This window comes from Argiope bruennichi, chromosome 3 (genome assembly GCF_947563725.1).
Source record: "Argiope bruennichi chromosome 3, qqArgBrue1.1, whole genome shotgun sequence".
Classification (NCBI taxonomy): Eukaryota; Metazoa; Arthropoda; class Arachnida; order Araneae; family Araneidae; genus Argiope; species Argiope bruennichi.
This window is the reverse complement of record NC_079153.1, coordinates 33,578,176-33,600,987: the sequence shown is the minus strand read 5'-3', so window position 1 is coordinate 33,600,987 and position 22,812 is coordinate 33,578,176. Positions and strand designations below refer to the sequence as shown.

At 26.8% G+C, this 22,812-nt stretch overlaps 1 protein-coding gene across 10 annotated transcripts in view; it reads right to left on the bottom strand.

Moving 5' to 3' along the window:
* The window catches only part of LOC129964285 (bromodomain adjacent to zinc finger domain protein 2B-like), a 114,832-nt gene extending 92,444 nt beyond the window's left edge, over window positions 1–22,388 (bottom strand). For 6 of the 10 annotated variants that reach the window (XM_056079041.1, XM_056079040.1, XM_056079048.1 and 3 more), the window contains exon 1: window positions 22,218–22,387. The gene's annotated coding sequence lies outside the window, so the exon portion shown is untranslated. Of the gene's footprint in view, window positions 1–22,217 lie in introns of all 10 variants that reach the window. The other 4 variants (XM_056079054.1, XM_056079052.1, XM_056079047.1 and 1 more) reach the window with 3 other exon arrangements.
* Window positions 22,389–22,812: the final 424 nt, after the last annotated feature.

Genomic DNA, 22,812 nt, shown 5'->3' with positions numbered 1-22,812 from the left:
TAAATAAAAGAGCTAAAATTCAATACTCTTTTAACATTCTATAAACATTTTAAAATACAAACAATACAGAAATGTTTTTATTAATTATCAACCTTAATTATAACTCTTTTATTAGATCTTTAATTCAAAAATTATTTTTAAAAAACGACGAACAAAAGATTTTATTCACATTAAAGAACAATTATTAAAAATTAAAGTAATTCAGCGCATTTAATGTTCTTTATTATATAACATAGGTAGATTTTTCTCACTTCTTAAAATATATTAAAAAGAATTTAAGTCATAATGGTGGAAAAGTTTGATATATTTCTGCATCGAAAAAATATATAACTACAAGATATAAATGGGAATAGAGCAATACAATATTTCACTCCCCTTTGTCATGAAATCCTGCAATGTTGAAAGATCACGCTGCACAATATCGTCATTTTGATATACAAGCCAGAATTCACATTTTAGGTACTTCTAAATAGGAAATTAACAACAGGTAAAATCAAATATTTAGGCCACATATATCCTTTTTTTTACTTAAAAAACTGTGGTTTAGCATGATATACAAAATATAGTGTATTACAAATTATCAGAATAATCAGTGTAATTTGCTTCTATATTTTTTACTGAATTTTACATGAGAAACAATTGACCTACAAGAAATACGAGATTACTATATGCCATCATTTTAGGAATGTTCTTGTAAGATAGAAATTAATGTACTGGAGTTCTGAGATATAATTGTTCTTAAGTAGTAGATTAAAAGTAGACAGTATGCCTATTATAGTAAATGTAGATTCTGCTATGAAAAATAATTTCACATCTCTAAATTCTGAAGTAAAATAATGATCAACAATAACGAACATTATGTAATAACAAATTCTTACAAGCAAACAACACGATTTGTTTTCACAAATAGATTTAAATAGTAGCTCAAAAAGAGAAAAAATCTTAAATTTACGAATGCAGCCCATCTCGGTCAAACAAATCCAATATTTATATTCCGATTTAATCTCCCATTCCACACTGCATCAAACTCTAATAATTTATGAAATTCTGAGAAAAATACAGAAATTCTGATTTTTAATAACAGCACAACAAATACTGCTACACATGAAGAATATTCTACCACTGCCAGCCCTTAAAAGGACCTCGAATTTCCGCTGAGCATTGCTTAAAAAAAATACTGCCAGAAGGAAAGCCTGCAAAATCTTTTAGCATGCGATCAACTGGCAGAAAAGGGAGATAGACATATTCAGTTACAGCTGAAATTTTTACTGCAGGAAAACAGGTCTACTCGCTTCATTTCATTTCATCAAGTACCACCTGCTCTTCTACGGCCAACCACGGAAACACAACCAGGGTTAAGTTCTGAACGTTTCAGTAAAAAAAAAAAACAAGGAAAATGGTTAAGGACTTTCCTTGCTTTTTTCCCACTACTGTTAAATATTCGGAAGGTCTAGGGCAAAAAAATATCAATGTCAACAAGGAAGGTGGTGCGTTTAATATTGTTAATATTGATGTGAAAGCATATTTATGCAACAAAGATTTATTTTCAATAGACTGAACGTCAATAACCAAAGGAAGGGAAATATGTTTTGTGGGGGGAGGGTTACCACCAGGCGACATAAAATACAATACCAGGAAATTGGATCCACCAAAACAGTTCTATTATTTTAGAATTTTAGCAATTGACTGCTGCAATTATCTCGCATTTAGACACAAACGACCTTATTTTACTTCGGCTAATTTTTTTCAACCACAAAAATTACCACATATGAGTAATTCAGCAAGCATAAAGAATCCTTGCAGAAAAATTAAGAAATAAATCTGCATTCCCACACAAACAGAAATTACATACAAAGATTAATCAGTTTTATCCAAATGTTTGAAACGCTCGTAATGCATCAACTAAATTACTGTTAAACTACCCATCACAAATATCGAATAAGTCATTTATAGGTTTTAAAAGAATTGGGAAACTCTCGACAAAGAAAATCATCGAAATTAAGTAACTATTATATAGTACATAAAATATATTGTACATAAAAAGAATTATTTTTATTATAAAACAAAAAAAAAGTTTCTTAAAGTAATTGTTTTTTATAGCAAATCGAAAGTCTGTTATGATGATTTTCGAATTCATAAATATAAAACGTTAGATAATAATGTATTTTGCAATTTTAATATATTTTTACCAAAAAAATGGATGAAATTACGTAAAAATAAGTACAATATATGAATGAATATTAGTTTGACAAATACATAATAAAGTTATTTTCATTTTCATATACTTGAAATAAAAAAAAAATTAAATATTAAATGACATATAACTTGAAAACCTAAAGACATATTTTTACTTTTATTATATTCCTAAAAACATGTTACAGCACAGAAATAAATAAAAAACAGTTTTGAGGCGGGGGATGGGGGTATCTTTCTATCAAAGGATTCCTGTTAAATGCATCTTTAAAAGTTAATTTATGAACGAATTTTTCAAACCCATCACTTTATACATTTTTGCATTTTTAGGAATGAACCCTACTTTAAAAGAATGAAACTGAAAATATCGATTTTTTTTCAAGGTACAAATTTTTATAATTACTGGGTTAAAGGATAAAAATATTTTATAGATTTAGAGAAACCAACCAAGTGTTTTGTAACTTTGAAATTACGAGATTTTTAAACCTCTCCTCTCCTCTCCTCTCTTTCGTTTTTTACTTTTTTAAGGAAATACCTCAAAATGATTTTAATAACATTAGTACCGGCGATATATTTTAGACTCGACAGTTAACATGATCAAAACAACCTGCAATAAATAAATAGGATTTTATTAACACTTTTTAAAACCAAACCTTGAATTACTACACAAGATGTATTTCTAACACAGTAGTACAAATCTATCTTCGGTTGGATCAACGAATCAGCATCAAACATTGCTTTTGTATTTCTTAGGCCTATTCCCATCACCAACAAAACTTTAAAAAACGAGGAAATATTCCGGACAGAAATAAATACTTATTCCCTTTCATAAATTCTAATCTAAATTTAAACTGATTTTGATAATGAGATGTATGATTCCAGGTGGAAATAATTCCAAATCTCCACATCTGTTGCTCATTGCAAAATACAAATTGAAATCGATTATATTTTAATACCAATGAGGATCTTCATTCGATTCTATTCCAATCAATCTTTACAACAGCATGAAGCCATACAAGACTTTGAAACAATTTCGACGCCAGATTTGGATTTAGCAAACTTAGTTATGATCACTGCTGGATTATCAAATAGGTAATTGCCTAAAAGCTCCGTAACTTAAGAAGCCCACGATATCTTAAGATTTTTTTCTTTTATATTATTTTCTTGGTAATTTTATTTTGTACTTTGATTTGATTTACAAGAGCAATGTACTCAAATCCTTACAAATTAAAAATCAGTTTTTCATTTAAATGTCAAAATATTATTGTTGGTTTTTTTTTTTTTTTTCCCCATATTACAAAATTCGGTCACAGCTCAATGTGGTCCAATAAGTTTTGCAACAAGCGGACAGATTCACAAATCAATATCCCCGGCAATTTATGCAATTAAAATATTCCGATTACATAAAGTTTCATATTTTTTTAATTTTACCATTTAGTTTAAAATTAATTTAAATTTTTAAAAAATTACCACGAAACAGTGAAATCAACTCTTTTAAAGTAAATTCTGCAATTAAAGTTTTGTTTCGGTTTGTTATAATATTTGTTGAATGCAAATTGTTTACATAGTAATAAAATTAATAGAAAGGTCGTATTTTGTAAGCCAAGCAAGAGAAAGGTGAACACCTTAAGTCCCTAGAAGACTGCACCCTACACTGATAATGGTTCTCCCACTACGGCATTTACAAAAAGTTTATGATTATAGTTGCAGGTGTATTCATTTGATTCTAATACTAAATGAAGTGTATGGAGGGGGATGAGAGTAATATGTATAGTTTTCCATTTACTCTTCATTAAAAACAATTAGTTTCAGTTCCAACCCGAAACTTTTTTCGCACAGCACATGCTCTCAAACTGTGCTTATCTTTACTTTTAAGAACACTTAAAACGTCTAGGCCATAAAACCTTGTGAAATAAATGAATAAAAAATTCTGAAATCACGCGAAACTTGCAGAATGCAGAGCATTTCAAACGAGATTGATAAGAGCACGAACAACTCCATTCCAACCTTACACCCTGTCCATAAAACAATTAACCTCATTTCCGAATCATTACAAACTCACGATTACGAATGAACGGCGATATTTTCTCCCTACGTGGCGGCGACAGCAATGACCAATGAAAGACAGAAAAAGAAGCAACAATGAAAATGAATTTTAAGACAATACATCAGACGCCCACCACTGACCTCTCCTCCAAAACAAAAGGTTCCGACGGAAAGAAGAGAAAAATATCCACCGAACGACCTTTTGGAGACGAATTTCCAGAGGTGGGGGTAGAGAGAAAATTCCAGATTCCAGACAGGGCAATGGAGTCAACAACAAACGGGAGGAGGCAAGCTGTAAGTGCTCAGGGTTGCTGCAGCTAAAATTGAATCGATACTTGCACATCAAAACATTGGAAATAGGGAGCTTTTCCAAATGATGGCCCCAATGGATTGTGGGAACACATACACACGCAGCCCTCTCGCTCAGCAAGCCTTTACCCGGCGAAATTAGACGACTTATAAAAGCAAGCAATTACTCCAGAAATGCAGAGCGAAGATGCTCTGGAGGCTCCAGGGAGCGGGATAAAAAATACTCATTTTTTTCTTTGCTTTTTAGTAGCCTTGTGTTTGAGCTTTTCGATTAGAAGAGAGCATTTAATTCTTCTCCTTGCAGCAATTTCGTCGATATTTCTCGCATGTATGAGAGAGTAAGTTAGAGGACAATGACAAATGCTATCAAAATTGCAATTTCTTTTTTTTCTGTGAGGAAACGGAGATCAAGTTTTTAAATCAATTAATGGGCATCTTTTTTTTAGTTTTCCAGAGGAAATTAATGCTTCTTGAATGGCTGCAAGTTTTATTGAGAAAAAATCCAGTACTCAAATAATTCACAATAATTTTAAAATGAGAAAAAAAAAATGCATCCTCTTATTCTCATCCCCCCCCCCACCTCTTTCGTATCCAAATCAATCATCGATTTTAGAAGTTTTTGTATGGTTGGGAAGACTTAAACAAAATCAATTAATACAGATATCTTTACTGCAAATTTTCAAATAAGCACGGAAGGGAGGGGGACATATGTTCAAATATCAATTTATGTTTATCTCAAAATAAATGAAGTATTACACTAACAAGAATAAATAACTAGAACAATACACAAGAATTTGTTTAACAAGATAACTTAACAAATTTATTCATCTTTCTCAAATTTCGTTAAACATATGATTTATAAACGGGTCAATATACTTCATCAATATGTAGCACTTTTAACAAATGAATTCAATCACATACTGCTTTACACAAATTTAGAAAGGAAAAGAACCGTCATCTTAAATTTTTTTTTTTTATTAATAACCACTAACGAGACATGAAGTTTGTTTCAGATTGCATGAACGAGATAATCAGTAAAGAGAAATCCACAATATATATTCATTTCACTTTTATATTGTGAAATTCTAACAAAATTCGATGAATTATCAATGATTTAAAATATTAGTGCAAAATAACAATTCCATAACGCTTAACTACTAATGAAAGCAAATGATTACCTTCTAAAATGCACATAAAAAAGTAAAACCCATACCATAACAAATAATTATTTATCTAGGCTAACTAATAAACAAAATGAAAACCATTTAAACTTAGAAATAATTTAATTAAATCTCATTCCTTTTTAAGCTCCTATTTCCTCGACTTTTTTTTTAAGTTAAAGTCTGAAATTCTTTTTTTTTCCCCTCACAAAAAATTTCCAAAAACGAATTTGCTTTTATATAGCATAAAAAAAAAAAATTCTCGGTGAATTTATAAAATTATTCTTTTTATATTTACATATTCTTCAGATAAGTTTTCAAATGAAAACAAAAAAAAAGCACTTCATAGTAAAATGAAGCAACTAACAAATTAAATACAGAAGTACAGAAAAACAAGTAGTTATACCTTCATTCAGTCTTTAAGAAACCGAATTAAAAAAGTTCCTTCTTAAAAATTCCTAATAATCGAAATTACAATATATTTTCGAATAATCCGCTCTATTTTCCTTAACTTATAAATTTTAATTTATAACTAAAAGATATCAGCATTTAAATTAGGAAATCTGCAGTCAGACAGCGTTTCCATCTAACATCATCATCTAAACAAAAAAACTTATAACGATCGTTCTATTATTATTATTATACAATGTCACAAATTTCTCCAGATATTCCTTAAACTATCAAAGGAACAGTTTTCCAGATATCACAGAGTGAAAGTACTTTAAAGTAATACAAATCCCTTTAAATTTCGTTATTTCAGATTATTCTCGAACATGTTTCTGCAGAAAGATAGATCAGTTTTCAGATTCAACATTTCTTCATACTTTCTTCTTGCATGAAAAAACGGCATCGATGACATTTCAATACATTTGTAATAGTATACAGTATATGTTACTCAGTGTGACACATACACACAAGAAAAATATATATACAAAACTACCATCTCTATTACACATCGCAGAAAAATATAATTGGATGTATAATAAATAAAAATTCACTTGGTTTTAAATAGTAAATAGTAAAAATGTCGCAGTTAAAATGAGTGAGTTTTTTTTTTTAATGCATTTCCTTTGAAGTCAAAGTTCTTTTATTTTAGAAAATGTGACAAACTGTGCAAACTAATGAATAGACGTTTCCTCATGGCGTATCACATTTTTGTTTAAAATGATAAAGTAATTTTTTTAATACCTCCATAGAAATATTTCCAAATACATTCGGATAATTTTACAAAGTGACAAAACTCACCCATATCTATATTCGCAATCGAACTTAATTTTAATTCCCAAATATACCGCAAAAAAGAACAGAACGAATTTTAAAAAAATGGTTCCAAATCCGCAACAGCGTCTTTCAGAACCTAGCTAATGAGAAGGTAAAGAACGACGAAAGAAGTAAAGAAGGCGCCATTTTGAAATAAGCCAGCCAAAGTAACGCTGAATGTGTCAATCGATGCATTTTCCGTTTGCTCCCGCAGCCGGGTTTTAAAAACAAGCTATTAAAAAAAAAAAGGAGCGAAAGGAAATAAGAAGGCAGTGGAAGACGCCAGTAGTAATATCGCAAAGAGAGGAAAAAGGACGGGGGTTTCATCAATTCTCTCACGCCACGCAGCTACAGTGAGGCGCAGTGGTTCGCTTCGTTTGAGAGAAGGCGTACACAAATATAGCGACTATTAAAGCAGCACTAGCACACAAACACATTACAACACCAGTGCAATGACCCGCCAACTTCTCTATCTGTCTTGGGTAATACTATTATCCGCAATGAGAGTCCGTGTGGGATGGATGGATGTCGTGCTATTCGATGCCTTTATAAGATTATTATGCCTTCGACAGAACTTCAATAAAATTATTTTTAAAAAGAAAAATATCTCCCGTTATGGTTTAGTAACACTGCATTACACCGCGGATGTGCAACGCATTTACAAACAACGAAATAAGAAAAAGGTTTCCACTTTCAGAAAAACATGGCCAATCATTTCTTTTGCCTAGAATGCATGATAGTAAATACACTGATGTGAACTCATGTTGCAAATAAGCTAGTTGACGATGTTAAAACTGCAATTCGATTTCTCAATAGAAAAAAAAAATAATTAGAGCATTAAATATTAGTTTGATAGCATCCAATGTATTTAATACGCTAAATTTTCTATTATTTCAAATATCGAAAAGAATTAAAGCTATTTAATAGACAAATTATTTAATAAAATACATTTGTTTCACATACTTATTTTTAAAATTACTATTGCTAAGACATATGATTTAACCTGCTGAATTCAAAATAAAAATAACGAAATATAAAATGCCAGGGGAAAATTAAGATTAATTTTAAATTAATCTTTATATTTACTTTAAAAATGTTTCCCAATTACAAGATATGAAAAATATTTTCATTGGTTTACAAATATCATTGCGAAGTGCAACAAATCAACTAAATAAACATTCTTATTTACAGCACTAAACTAGGAAAGGTTTGTCTTAAAAATGAAAAATTAATTTTATTTTAAAATGTTCGTTTTTAAATAAATGAAAAAGGATAAATTGAATAATTTTGAAAATGTAAAAATGTACAAGAAAATTCTCTCAAAGGAACAAAAATAAGCCATTAATACTTATGATATCTGATAAAACAGAAAAACCTTTGAGGTCATTAAAAAAATGATAGTAGTACACAAGCAACAAAAGCAAATAAAAAATAATGAGGCTAAGAAAAATGTTACTAACTATAGAATTTACAATACACTATTAATAATAATAAAAAGAAAAACATTTTCTCAACGCAAGGCAGAATAAAAATTTTAATCTTGCATTCATAAATAAACCATCTGACGCGTTTAAAGGTTAGTAATACATTACCATTCAAAAGCTACGAAAGAAAAAAAAAATCTAAAAGCAAATATAAAAACAAAGGATAAAAAGAAAATGAAAAGTTAAAAATAAAACTTATAAAAAAAAAAGAAGTTCGGATAATTCTTTGTTTTTTTTCTTCTTATCTTCTGCATTATTTTTGTTTATGCATAAGCAGTTCGAAATGTTAGTTTATATTTATTTTGTTTGATTTTTTTTTTCAAGTGCTTTCAATTGAGTATCAAGATACCCTATTCTACCTAAGACATCATTTAAAAGAAAATTTATATTACACTTTTAATTTATTTTAAAATTCCCCTCCATTTTTAATAACTAATTTTCAAATAGTCTCTCTTTAATTTCTTCTATCATAAATTAATAAAAAATATAATTATTTTTAAATTATCAGTTCCAAATTATTTTTAACAGAATTTCATTTTGAGACATCCTTTTTTTAGAATACGAAACATTTTAACGACAGAGTTACGTGGGATAGGGGGGGGGGGGAGAAGACATGAGATTATCTCTACGATCAAAAACCTTCACGCGTGCGATTGGAGGTCATTCCCCCAACTTTTCAGTAACTGCTTACCAAAGTGTGCAGTCTTCACAATTAAAACAAGTGTAAGAAATGCACAAAACAATGAAAGTGTCTGATGAAACTTCGATCAATACGCGACTGCAGACGAGACGATTTAAAACTACTACTACTACCACTATAATTCCAATTTTCTAGAACAGACTAAGAAGATAAAAGCTTCAAACATATACGCAAAGGGAAAAAACAGAGGTGTGGAATCCAGAGTTAAGACGGCAGAAAAAACACGAACGGCGAGGTTACTTGAATAGCTGGGAAAAGGCATTTATTATCAAGAAAATATTTCCAAGAAAATTGTCTTCTTCGCTGAACTGGCTTTATTACGAGTTCTTGAAATGAGTCGGAAAAGATTAGTAAACATTTTGAAACTGAGCATTACGATTCAGTTACTTTTTTTTGGAAGGATTTTCAAAAAGAAACTGTCCTAAAACATTACCTCGACATCAATACAATAAAAAAAATTATCCACATTTCTTTTAAACTATGAAACTTCAGCAGAAATAATAGAGTATTATAATATATAAATATTCCAAAGTATAAGCATACAAATAAATAAAATTTTACAAGTCGGAAAAAAAGTAAACACGGTATAAAGAAGCAAAATCTAGTTTTCTCAGCGTGACCTACTTAATTGCTTTTACAACTAACTTGCTTCGAGAAAATTATGCAAAGAATGCGAAGAAATGCGAATAACATACCGTTCTTGCTTTTCTAAACACATTATTCTTTTCTGAAATCAATCAATATAAAGACTAAAAAAATTAACTTCCATAAATATGATCTTTAGAATACAAATAAAACTTAATCATAATTTTCAAATTTATTTGACTGTTTCACAAATTGCAATTAAGAACTATAATATAATAAAATCCAATCATATTTAGTTACTGAATGAAGTTAATCATTATTTATTTACTTCAACATATCAATATTTTCTGGATTTATATATTAGTTTTCAAACATATTTCTATTTATTTCAAAATAATAATTAAGTTTTCACATAACTAATATCTTTAATAGGATACAATACAGACCATAAAATAATAGGCTGCATGTTATCATAGACTCTTTTGTCTTCACTTTCATTTCAAAAGAATAAAAATTGAAATCGCAATCCACAAATCCAAAATTAAACTTAAAATAAAAATTAGAAAATTAATTCTAAAGACAAATGGTTCAGTATAAAAGGAAATGTTTTTATAAGAATGTGTAATAGTCGAGTGTTATCTTAGACAATTCTTTTCTACATTCAAAAAGCAGTATTTAGAAATTTCAACAAAGATATGGGCATGCTTTGTGATTCCAATGGTCAAATACTATTAATTATTTTTTTTAAATTTGTTTATACACTCATCTTTGAATTCATCTCTCCCTACAATTTTTCCACATCAAACTGATATTTTCCAGTCCAAACAGCCTAAATTAGTAAGAATAGCTAAACTGAAGTTATATTTCATAAATCTCGCTTCATATTAACGAATTATTCGTTTTAAGTTATGCAACGTTTATGGACTCATTACAAGTCAAAATGAAAGCTGTCATACATATTGTGATAAAACGTTTTCCAGTTATTTATATAATTTCGTTATTTTTTTTAAAATTCGCTCCCCCTCCCCCCCCAAATTAACTAACTTTGGCAGCAACAATCAGCTTAATGGTGTAATAATTCACTCTACGTTTAACATTTACGCATTCACATTAAAGCATATTTATATCAATATTTATCAAAGGCATAAGCGATGTTTTAAAAAAAAAAAGAACAAAGTATATCGACATGTTCCCGACAAACTGCATCAAATCTCAAGATTATTTGAAAACTATTTTGAATGAAATCTATTATTACAAATACAATTCAATGAAAAGAAAACAACGGAAAGGTAAAGAGTAAATTTTGTAAAATAAGAAAGAAAGAAATACCGACTACATAAATATTGAAAAATAATTAGAATAATTAATCTGTCATTTAAATAATAAAAAGATTTCTATAACGTCAATAAAAGTACTTAATAAGACATAAAATAAAGTACACATTTTGCAATTTAATTATTCCGAAAAAAGGAAAGCAGAACTTAATTGTGACTTAAATTTAATACTAAAAATAAGACCATTCTAATAATTCTTTCAAAACATGTTGATTTCACCTAAATACATTTCATAAGCAATGAAATAAATTAAAATGTGAATTTTTCCTTCTGCATTTTGTATTAAATATTAAAAAGAATTAAAATCCCATAAAAGTTCGTACTGCTTTCATCTGAAATTTTAACAACGGTAAAAAGCCTCTTTATTTCTTAAGAAAATGCAACGACAATTTTAGAAACACCAGTCTTGGCAATGTACATGTAACAAACAAAACTTTCTACAAAAGATTTCAATCCCTCCCCTTCCCCACCGTTCCTAAACTAGTATAGCTTCATTATAAATATTCCTATGACTAAACAAGCCAGGTGTATAAACTTGCGATGCGGGACGATCCAGTATGTAATAACAAGCCAAGCCTTTACACCAGAATAAATTAATTTTAATAAATATACGAGATTCTATGATGTTGAAGGAAAGACAATAAACCTACTCTTAAAATATCAGTCTACGATCAAACGACGAAACTTTTATAAAAATGCAAACTATCCCTTAACATGGCAAGCATTTTGTTAAAAATGTATTTCCCCAAATTAAACACTTCACTAAGATTTAAAGAAAGAAGACTTTCAGCTAATCGTAACTCGAATATTCAGACTATGCATGTTCATAATATGAAGGAGATAGAAAACTTCGGATTTATCAAAAAGTATTCATCTCTTTGTAGTGTATATGCTTCAGAGAAACAAATTGATTCGTTCAATGTCGATAGGAAAAAAGAGTTGCAAAATCAAAAACAACCCTAAAGTGCGTGACGCAGATACTCAGAAAAACAAAGATAATGAGACTAAAAACTCGGTTAAAATAGCCTATTGTTGATAGAAAATCCATATATTAATTTAGAACTTGTTGAAATCTGTTCGTTAATCTTAGTACGATAATATCGACTATTTTCAGAAATGTTCAAATACACAACTATTAAAAGAACTCGATTTATCCTTTTTCTTTTAAACAAAATTGGATTTTTTCCCCTTTTCCCAATGATTTTAAAATTTAATTATTATAAGTATCAAAAGCACTTCCGATTCTGCATCACATCATACATTCAGTATTCTTTTCAAAGGTTTTTAAGATATAGGCTGTTGCAATTATCAATTCGTTTTTTTTTTTTTTTTTTTTTTTAAAGAAAGGTTAAGTACTTTGTTTGGTCGCGAAAGTACAACACTTTTTATTGAAAAAAAAAAAATATTTACTTAAACATTTTATTTCATATTCAGAAATACATGTTGAACTCGGAAAATTCAAAATGCATCAAATCTTAATTTAGATTTTAAAACCTAATAACTGATACAAGAACAATTTTGCAATTAGTTTTTTAAAATGCTGAAAATAAAAAAAAGGACTTAATTATTTCACAACCAAGAGCATTATTTTTTCTATGTAATTGAACAGATCAATAAAATAATTTAATAAAAGCATTAAATTCCACAGCAAATTTCCTACTCACCCACCCCCTTTTTTTAAACCCCGTTTTGTAACAAAAGGATTTTAGAAAAAGTGAATGATAGTTATATATCTTCATTTTCAAATATCTTCTTAAATCAAAAATATTATTTGGAAATATTCAGAACAATCCTACAAAAAAATGTATAGCTACTCTTGGAAGCAAACTGTACGGGAAAAAAATGAAAAAAATTAATAATTAAAAAACAACAAATAATTATTTTGAATTTTAAAAAAGGAAATCAAAAGTATTTTGAAGAATTTATATCAGCATTCCTACAATACAATAAAAAATTAATTTATAATAAAAAAATTACTCAATTTTGAACAGAAATCCCATTATTTTTTAATAACTGCATCTACATTTTATAAAGAAATCATTATTAGTTAAATAAGTTGCTAATTATTGAAAAAAAAAACAAGCAAGCAAGCCAAAATATAATGGAGATCCTCATATCTATAAGAAAAATTGAAAACTAAAATTTTATAAATGTTTGTAATTAGCATAAGGTAACTTAACAAAACATTATTTGTTAACTGAAATTCAATTTATGCATAAAATTCCATATATTATTTATGTTACCAAAATTTATTTCTCTTATTAAAATCCTACAGACATGAATAAAGTAGCAGAGGAGAAAAATTTTGGCTGATTTCGTAATACTCAATTTACATTGAAACTCAGCGCATATTCAATTTACACTGAAATACTATATTTAAAATGTAAGTTTAAAGTAAAATATCACGGACATGGTGATGAATCAATAATCTAGAGATAAATGAGCTTACATCTACAAACCAACATCACCAAGGCACACTTTCTTGATGTTATTTAGTTCAGAATTTAGTAAAATTAGTTCACGTTTTCAGACCAATAAGGGTTTTTGTCACTGTGAGTTGGGCATAACATTCATGCAGTTCATGCTGCTTTTTATCAAAACCAATTTGAATTTGGTATATATAAAGTAAAAAAAAAAGTTTTTCATCAAAAAGTTTCTTATTGTCATTTTTATATATATTATAGTCATTATAAATCAGCATGATCTTCCTTTCTTCCTAATTTTCTAATTTACAATGCCAACCTATAGACCTATGTGACCTTTTCAAGTCACTCAATATAACAATATTTTTAAGTCAGCTACTCTGAATAAAAACAAAGAAATATAAAAATAATTGCTATCTAATATCAGTTATTGTAAACAAAAAAGTACTGTTAATTGTAAATACATTCACAACAATAAATTGCCTTTACTATTTTATATATATACTTCATTGATTATTTTAATTTCAAAGAACTAATAAAGAAGGAAAGTGATAAAGCAAAAATGAATGTGCAAAAGTTTTGCAGGTTTATTGTTATCTACATAAATCTTTAAAAATAGTGCTGATTAAATTTATTTTAAAAAATCAGGAAAATGTATTCAGCACAGAAATTAGTAAAAATATAGATTAATTGGCTTTGCATTTCATTTTCATAAATTATTATTAGCACATGTTTCAGGACCACAAAATCCAATTAGGAAATAATCATTCAATTTTGATCTGCACTGAAATGACAAATCCATTTTCTGAAAACTTTTATTTATTTAATTATAAAATAATAAAAATGCAATGAATAGATAGTTTAACTGAGAACATAAGATCAGTTGGAATATAAAATTTTGTAGCATGAAGATTTCTTACTACATCAATTCTATTATATATCCTAATAAATTTTTTTCAATGTATGCTTTATTATTAATAAAAACATTGTTTCAATGAGACAACAATTATGTTTTTATTTCAAATCATTAAAAGGAAAGAATGCAATATGTACTCAATATTGAGAACCAGATTTTTAATTCTTTACTTGCTTTTCAAATTTTTTTCCCTCTATTTTTTAGCATGTATTATTCAAAACGCTTAATGGTTAAAAAGTGTGTAAAAATTCAAATAATTTAAATCATGTGTAATATTTAGAGATGGATATCCAACTGGACAATTACCTATGGCCACTGGGCTAAGGAAAGGCTGTTGATTAAAAAAGCCTTATTAGGCTAACATCAAATACAAATTCTAAGAACTATAGAATACTAGAATAATATAAACACTTAGTCAAGTATGACTGGTCCATTTCCTACAGTTTCAATACCTACAGTTATGATAGTATTTATAAATATTGAGATTCTACCTAAATGATATTATACACAAAAATAGAGGCCATATAGTCACGAGTTATAATAAGTAAATAAAAACAAATATATTTTTACACTGCAATTAAAATAAAACAATTTAACCTGAAGTAAATCATTAGCATGTTGACTAAGTTAAAAACAGAAACAGCATAGAAAACAAAACATTATAATTTTTACAAGCATATTATTTTGAAGAATATGACAAATAAAAGTATTTTTAAACTTACTTTTTCCTTTATATATTCAAGATCAAAATAGTTTTGGAAAAAAAAAATTATTAAAATTTTATAATTGTTGAAACTCTGAATGCTAAAGAATATTTAAAAAAAAATTTTTTTAAATAACCTAAAAAAATAAGGCTATTTTTATTAACAATCTCAATAACGAATTAAAACTGAGGTAAGGCAAGTTTGATTTAATAGGATAAGAGCCAGCTCTGGCTACACTGTACAGATATAAGATGTTTGAGTATCTAATCAAAGGGATAATAATATGTCAGAATTTTGCAATCAGATCTCTGTGTTTAGAAATGGATAAAAAAAAAAATGTAGATATGAATTGTATTTAATAAAGGATAAACTATTTATTCTAAGATATAGATCTTTGTGTTAAAAAGTACAAAAACAAGTTTAATGTATGTTAATCCAAAGTCCATTTACATTATCGCAGTCCATACATTTAAGTAGTTAAAATATTTTGTCACTGATGAGATAGTAGGCATTTCCATTTCACACAACAAATCTATCATTTTTAACAGCAAAGATGAAATTCATAAAATGTTCGAGTTTTGGTGCATGATTGCATAAATGTATCAAATTAAATAGTTTAAATTATCCATTATTAAGAAACTGCATTTTTTTTTTTTTTTTTTTTTCAGTTTTCCAAATTTTCCAATTTTATGCCCAGTTTAACTATAAAGACATTTTTTTTCTAACTATATACATTAAGTAGTAAAACAGCAAACATATTGATTTTTTTTCTTTTACATTAATGAAAAGTTCTGAAGAAAAATAAATTTTTAAATTTATAATATTGCGCTTTTAAATTTTTTTTTTTTTTTTACTAAATATATGAAGAAGCGAGGCATCAAATATAACTTGATTTCTTCTTTTATATTCGCAAAAATAATTATCAGTAATATAAGTTTTGAAAATATAGAAAAATAAACTTTGAAATCTATGATATTAATTATCGTCTGTAATTAGCTAACAAAAAAGTCCATTATTAAATATAAATATGGGATTACGTTTCATTACAATGCCTTTATAATTATGTATTGCTGTGTATAACAGAAAAATATAGAGAAAAATTGAACAAAACATAGTATTCTTCTATCTCTATCAAATTTGTAGTGAATATATTGCATGCATAAATATTTATAAAACCATAAATATTTTATTTGCATAAATAGATTGTATTTGCTTTGAATTCATTGTATTTATGTATCTTGTACTGATTATCTTTTGCATTATTTGCTTTATATTGACAAAGCTACTTAAAAGTTGATTATACATTCTTTTAGTCAAAGCGAAAATAAGGTGTTTCAAAAGAATGAACTTATGAAAACTAGATTGTGGCACCTGGTGTTCCTGTGTTGGTGGGCTTCATGATAATTGACATTTGCAAAAATTTTTCTTTTACATACGCCTTATGGATACGAGTGACTTTTGAAATATATATTATCACTACCAAATATATTTAACGTGAAATAGTTGAATAAATACACAATTATTTGCACTTCAAAATTTGCAATAAATATTGTATCTGAAGGCATCAACATATCCAACCTTTCATTATACTATTGAAAAAAAAGAAAAAAGAAAGAAAACAGTAAATAACAAAACAGTAACAGTATCTTAACTGAATAAAGAAAAATGAGCAATCCTAGCAAGTTAAATGCGATTTAATATGATAATTAAAAATACAAAAGAGAATTTTCGTAAGCTTCATAAATTAAGATGAAAGCATGAAGTAATAGTATCTCAATTTTGATTTGAGTGAGAAACACACTTATCAATGCTTTCAAATTACTTTTTTTTTTTTCATTATTATACATAAATTTCATTTACCTTGAGACATAATACCTTAATTTAAAATAGCTTAAAACTGAAATATTTTCGAAAAAATAAATTTCTTTTATATCGTATAACTAGAATATTAAGAAACAGTTTCAGAATAACTTCAAAAATCACAAGAAACATAACAGAAGACTTTCAAAATACTGACTTCACAAATTTAAACTAAAAATAATTAAAATGTGAAAGGTGTGTTCTTTAAATAAAACCTGTAAAAAGATCAACAAACCCTTCAAAAAATTCTTAGAAATGCTGCAAAACAAAATTTGCTTAAACCAAACTGAGGTTTCAAAAGCACTGTTTCCTTTACGAAAATGGCAATTACTTCCATAAAGCTAGTTAAGATGCAGATATAATCGCACAATATAATTTAATGCCTTACTAGATACTGTCAATGTCATATATTTAAGTATTTGAAAAAAAATATCAAGAGTTTCCTGCATTAATGTTGAGAGAACTTAATGTATTTCACTACATTTAAAGGTCTATTTTTTGCAAAATTGTGAATATTTTTTTATTTTATATTCTTAATGAATGAAAAGGTTTTTTAATAAAATTATTAGAATTTTGTTTCTAAGTCTATCTCTTTGAAAAGTTACACTAATTTTTATACTTATATTTATATACATTTTAATGCTATTTCACATGTTTAAATATCATTTTCTCAAATTATAATCTTTGATAGAATTTTCTAATGAAAAACCTCATAAATAAAAATATAACGCATATTTTTTTGTTCAAATTTGGCATAATAATTTTTTATACTTGTGAATTGTAACAGTGACCAAAAAGCGTGAAGAAAAAATTTCATCAATTTAATTATTTTAATTGTCAAACTATATAGCATGTGATTCACACGTTCAACATTTTTCATAATAAATAATAATGCACTTGAGTATATTTTTATAATTGGTGCTTTTTGGTTGCTGTTAAAATTGAATTGTACCTAATTTTTCAATATATTCTGCAGTTCCTGAATTAGAGAATAAGTAATTTATTTATTTAGAAATATTTTATAGCTGTTTTAGTGTTTCACAATGTGAAAAAAATTATAAATTTTGTGTTATTTATCAGTTTAACCCCAACACTTACAGAATGGACAAAAATACAGTTTATCTTTTAATTCAGGAACTAAATAATATTTTTCTTAAGCTTTATGCAAAACTTTATGTAAATGAATTGATAAACCTCTAAACTAAAAAATTTCTGCTTTACATCTCTTTTTAGCACAAAAAAAAAACGTCCTTTTATCCAATTTTTAACTTTTGCTACTTTACATTTTGGTTCTTACTGTAAGTTTTTTCAACCTTTTAAATGCAAATATTAAAAAATATAACTATTTTTAAATGTTTTTTTTTAATTCATCCTAAACCTAGTCATATACCTCAAAATTTTCTCACACGGTGGATTAGCTAGCTCTTCCTCAAACACCGAAACTGAGGATATATAGCAGTGTAGTAGAAACTGCTACACTAACATATAATAGCAATTTGTAAGAATTGAGAAATACAAGTAAGATGCCTAGAAACTGAGAAATTTCTAGATGACCTAATAATAAACAAACAGTTTTTAAAATTTCAAGGAAGTATATTTAAAATATAATGTTTTAACTGCACCTCTATTCTCCTCCCCAATAAATTCTTTAAAAATAAATATAATGTACTAATAAAATATAATGAAGGAAATGTACCACATATAATATAAATATAATGCAGAAAATGTACCACAACAACCTAAAGGTTAAAAAAGGTATAAAACTATAAAAAAATAAATAACAAGTGAAATATAAATATTTTTCAATTATTAAGAAGTCAGAGAAATTCTATATTTCCCTTATCATTTTTTTAAATGAATGAATAGTCCAAATTCACAAATGAATAGAAGACCAAAAAAAAAAAAAAAAGAAAGAAAAGAAAAATATGAAAAAAATACTAATTTCCCAAATTTACTCTTAATTATAATTAAACAAAAGCAGGAGTAATAATAATCTAATAAATAAAGTTCAGACATTCTTTATTACATACAACAATTCTCTTTAAAACAAATATTGACTTTGCATTATTTAAAATTATATCCTCTATTCATTGCTTTTACAATTTCTTCCCTAAGTTCTGTATAATAAAAACAAGCAGGGATTATTAATATTGTATACAGTCATGTCTGAACAAATTATTTAAAGATTAATTCTAATGTAAGATTTAAAGAGTGGTCCACATATAAAGCAATAAATTAAAAAAAAAAAAAAAACTTTTTTTTTTTAAATTTGATGCCACTGAATTTATGTCATAACTCATTATTCATCAACAAATAATTAAAAGTAACTAAGGTGCTTTTTAAATATTTATCAAGATTTCTCAGATAAATAAAATTACATGAGAGAATTTAGAGTGATGAATTGCATGTATGAACATAAAACTGATCATCTGTTCCATAAATGTTTAGAATGCTTTAAAAACATTAAATGGCAGCATAAATTGTGTTTATAAAAAAGGTAAATAAATTTTGATTAATGAAACTAAAATTTCTCCTTTAACAGAGTTCTAATACCCAGATAGCCACATACTACCTTTCAGTTGCATGCTTCAAGTCGCAGAAACAAACAGTGTTTTTTATCAGTGTCAAGCAATATTATTAAAACTTAAAAAGCTTCAAATTTTTTCCATTGTACTCAGAATATTATAACAAGCAACACCAACAGGTATGATTTATAAAAGTAAGCTGATCAAATTATTAAGATAAGTATCATATATAAAGACTTCAGTAACACTCCGCAAATGAAAAAAGAAATTTCAACATTTCAGCAAAATATGATGTACAAAATAAAGCAAAAATTTACAAATGAATTTTTAAGAGATTAATAATATTTTAAGACTTAACATTTTTTTTAACAAGGCAGAGTTTTTATATAATTAAATATTATGTTTTTTTTATGTTATATTATATTTATTTAACCAGAAGATGAGCATTCATGAGGAATTAGACAAATGAACAGTCTCTAGGATTTCAAACTTTATCTTGGTTAAAGATTCATTTTTAAATAAATTATAACTAAAATTTTATGTTGATTAACATAAAATGAATCTCCAAAATACATTTTGTTATCAGCATTGAAAAAAAGGATAAAATGAATATTCCTAAAAAAGAATATTTCTAAAAAACGATAAAATTTTCATTTCATTTCTAGGAAATTATTTTAAAGTTAAAAAAATTATATTAAAAACTATAATACATAAGCTGTGAATGCTCTTCAAAAGTCCTTAATATTATTTTTTTAATCTTTAAATTTCTTGTTTCTATTAATATTTGAATTACAAGAAATTTTTATTTGTTACATTACAATTACATAATAAATGATGCAAACTTTCTTACTACTATTTTGATCTGAAATAATTTTAAAATTTTTTTTTCTTTCTTTAAGGAATTTAATTTATTATTTTTAATTTAAAGAAATTTAATTTTTATTTCTTAAACAATAAAGCATGCTGCTAACAATATCCACAATCATTACATCTTCAGAGCTAAAATTTATTCAGTTTAATTATATATATAGAAAAATGTCTGAAGTGAAAAATTATTTAAACATAGTGAAAACAGAAGTATTACCATAAAAATACATCAAAAATAAATAAATATTTAATCCCTTTAAATTTATAACTGTTTTAATAATAAATCATACAAACAGAGAAAATTAATAACTTTGACAGATTTCAGGAATGCATTATACAACAAAAAATTCAAGTACTCACATAATTAATCAGTTGCAAATATTTTTAATAAAACTGCCATTAAAATGAATTAATAATTATAATGTCTGCCATCAAAATTAATTATAATTAAATCAAAATTATAAACAACTACCATTAGAATATTAATTCGAGTATAAAAACTTCCTTAGAAAACAATATCACTAAAATGATTTATTACATAACTTGTAAAGGTCTAATAAATAGCATAATTAGTAACAAAATGAATTCTTCTTTTTTTTTTTAACTCAAATTTTAGAGCTTTCAGAAAAAAATTCATCACTGTTTACAAAAAAAAAATAAATAAATAAATAAATTTTTAATAGATTGTGATAATCAATAACAATTAAAATTATATTATCAGTTTTAATAATTAGGCAGTTACTATTAGTTTCATTTAACTCAATCCCTTTCGTTTTAATTAAATAACTAATCTAAATCTTGAATCTCTAATTATCAGTTATTATTTAACATAATCATTGAAAATATAATATTTATTTAAATGAACTAAAGAAATCGAATTTAGAAATTTAAGTACTAAAAATATGTAAGATTTTTTTTAGCAAAAGTGGAAAACGAAGATTTTACTTATGAAAGTAAAAATAGTAAATCGAATAAATAAAAAAAAAGTAAAAATAGTAAATCGAAAAATAGCAAATCGAAACTAAACTATACAGATGTGTAAATTTCTGTGCCTAAACAATAAGGTTAATTTTGTTGAAAATTATTATTTCAGAAAATTATAAAAATTAATACATGAAATTTTTTAGTACTTATTAAACAATATTTGATCTATATTCTAAAAATTATGACATCTAAAAAAAGAAACATACCGAATATCTACATTTCTAGAAGCTATACAGCAAAATTGAAAGGTTTCGTATATCTTATATATTTAACAATTTTTATATATACTTTGAAGATTTCATACTTATATCTAATAACAAAAATTACTAGAGTGAAAGAAATATTAATATTTCGATAAAATTTAATTTAAGTTCACATTTGTGAAAGGCAGCTTTCAAAACAGCTGATGTGCCGACTTCATATAAACACAGGCACATTCTCAGGTAAACACGTTCACTTCATTCATAAATCATTCAAATTTTATCCGATAATAAACATCATTTATAAAGTAATTGACAAAACACATTCCGATGAAAAAAATTTCAAATGTAAATTAAATTTAAACATTAATAGTTCTTCACATTTTGTAGTATTAAAATATCCAATCCAGCTGTCACATGTAGTTTGACAGATCATGTAAACACCGGCTCCTTATGAGTTCGAAAAGCTCACAAAATATGTGACTTTAAAGTAACGCGATTATAAATCCAGATAGATCGAACCCTGCAGAAACGCAGCCGAAAGTAACCAGAATACGAGAAGTACTTAGTATTTCGACAGGACAATGAACACATAAGCTAACTAATGATTTAAATGTGAGATTTCGCGGTTCCCCGCGGATTAATCAGTCAACTAATTGGTACTTACGGTGCCCAGGAAGTTCAAGATTTCGATTTTCGAAAATTTCCAATGATTTTTGAGCTTTGATTATGTCCACAAGCTAAAAACGATTCGTCTTTGTCCTGAGACCGGCGTTTGCAGGGTAAAATGGAGTAGTACTGTGAGGAGTGGAATCAAGCCTGCAGGAAGGAGCGCATGAGGTTTGTGACGTCACACCATCTTTGTTAACAATAATACACATCAGGACTAAAATCTCGAAGATGATGACTGCTGTATCTGCGACTGCCTCAGATACAATTTTAGTGAGTCATTTTGAATGGTTTCGAAAACCAAGCTATGACTAATGCTAGGAATACTTCTCGTGAACGAATAGTAAGACTTAAATTAACGTTTTCAGTTTCGGAAACTTAAAAGGAAAACTTTTCCGACAAGGTGCTCGCGACGGGGCAGGTAAATTTCTGCCCCGCGCATTTTCAGCTGTCATAACTATGTTTTAATTTATGAATAAGGTTACAAACCAAAATTGAAATACACAAAAGATGCTTTTTTTATTGAAAATAATTGAAATATTAAATAAAACGTGGATCTTTTATTTCTTTAAACAAAATGTAATAATTTTGAT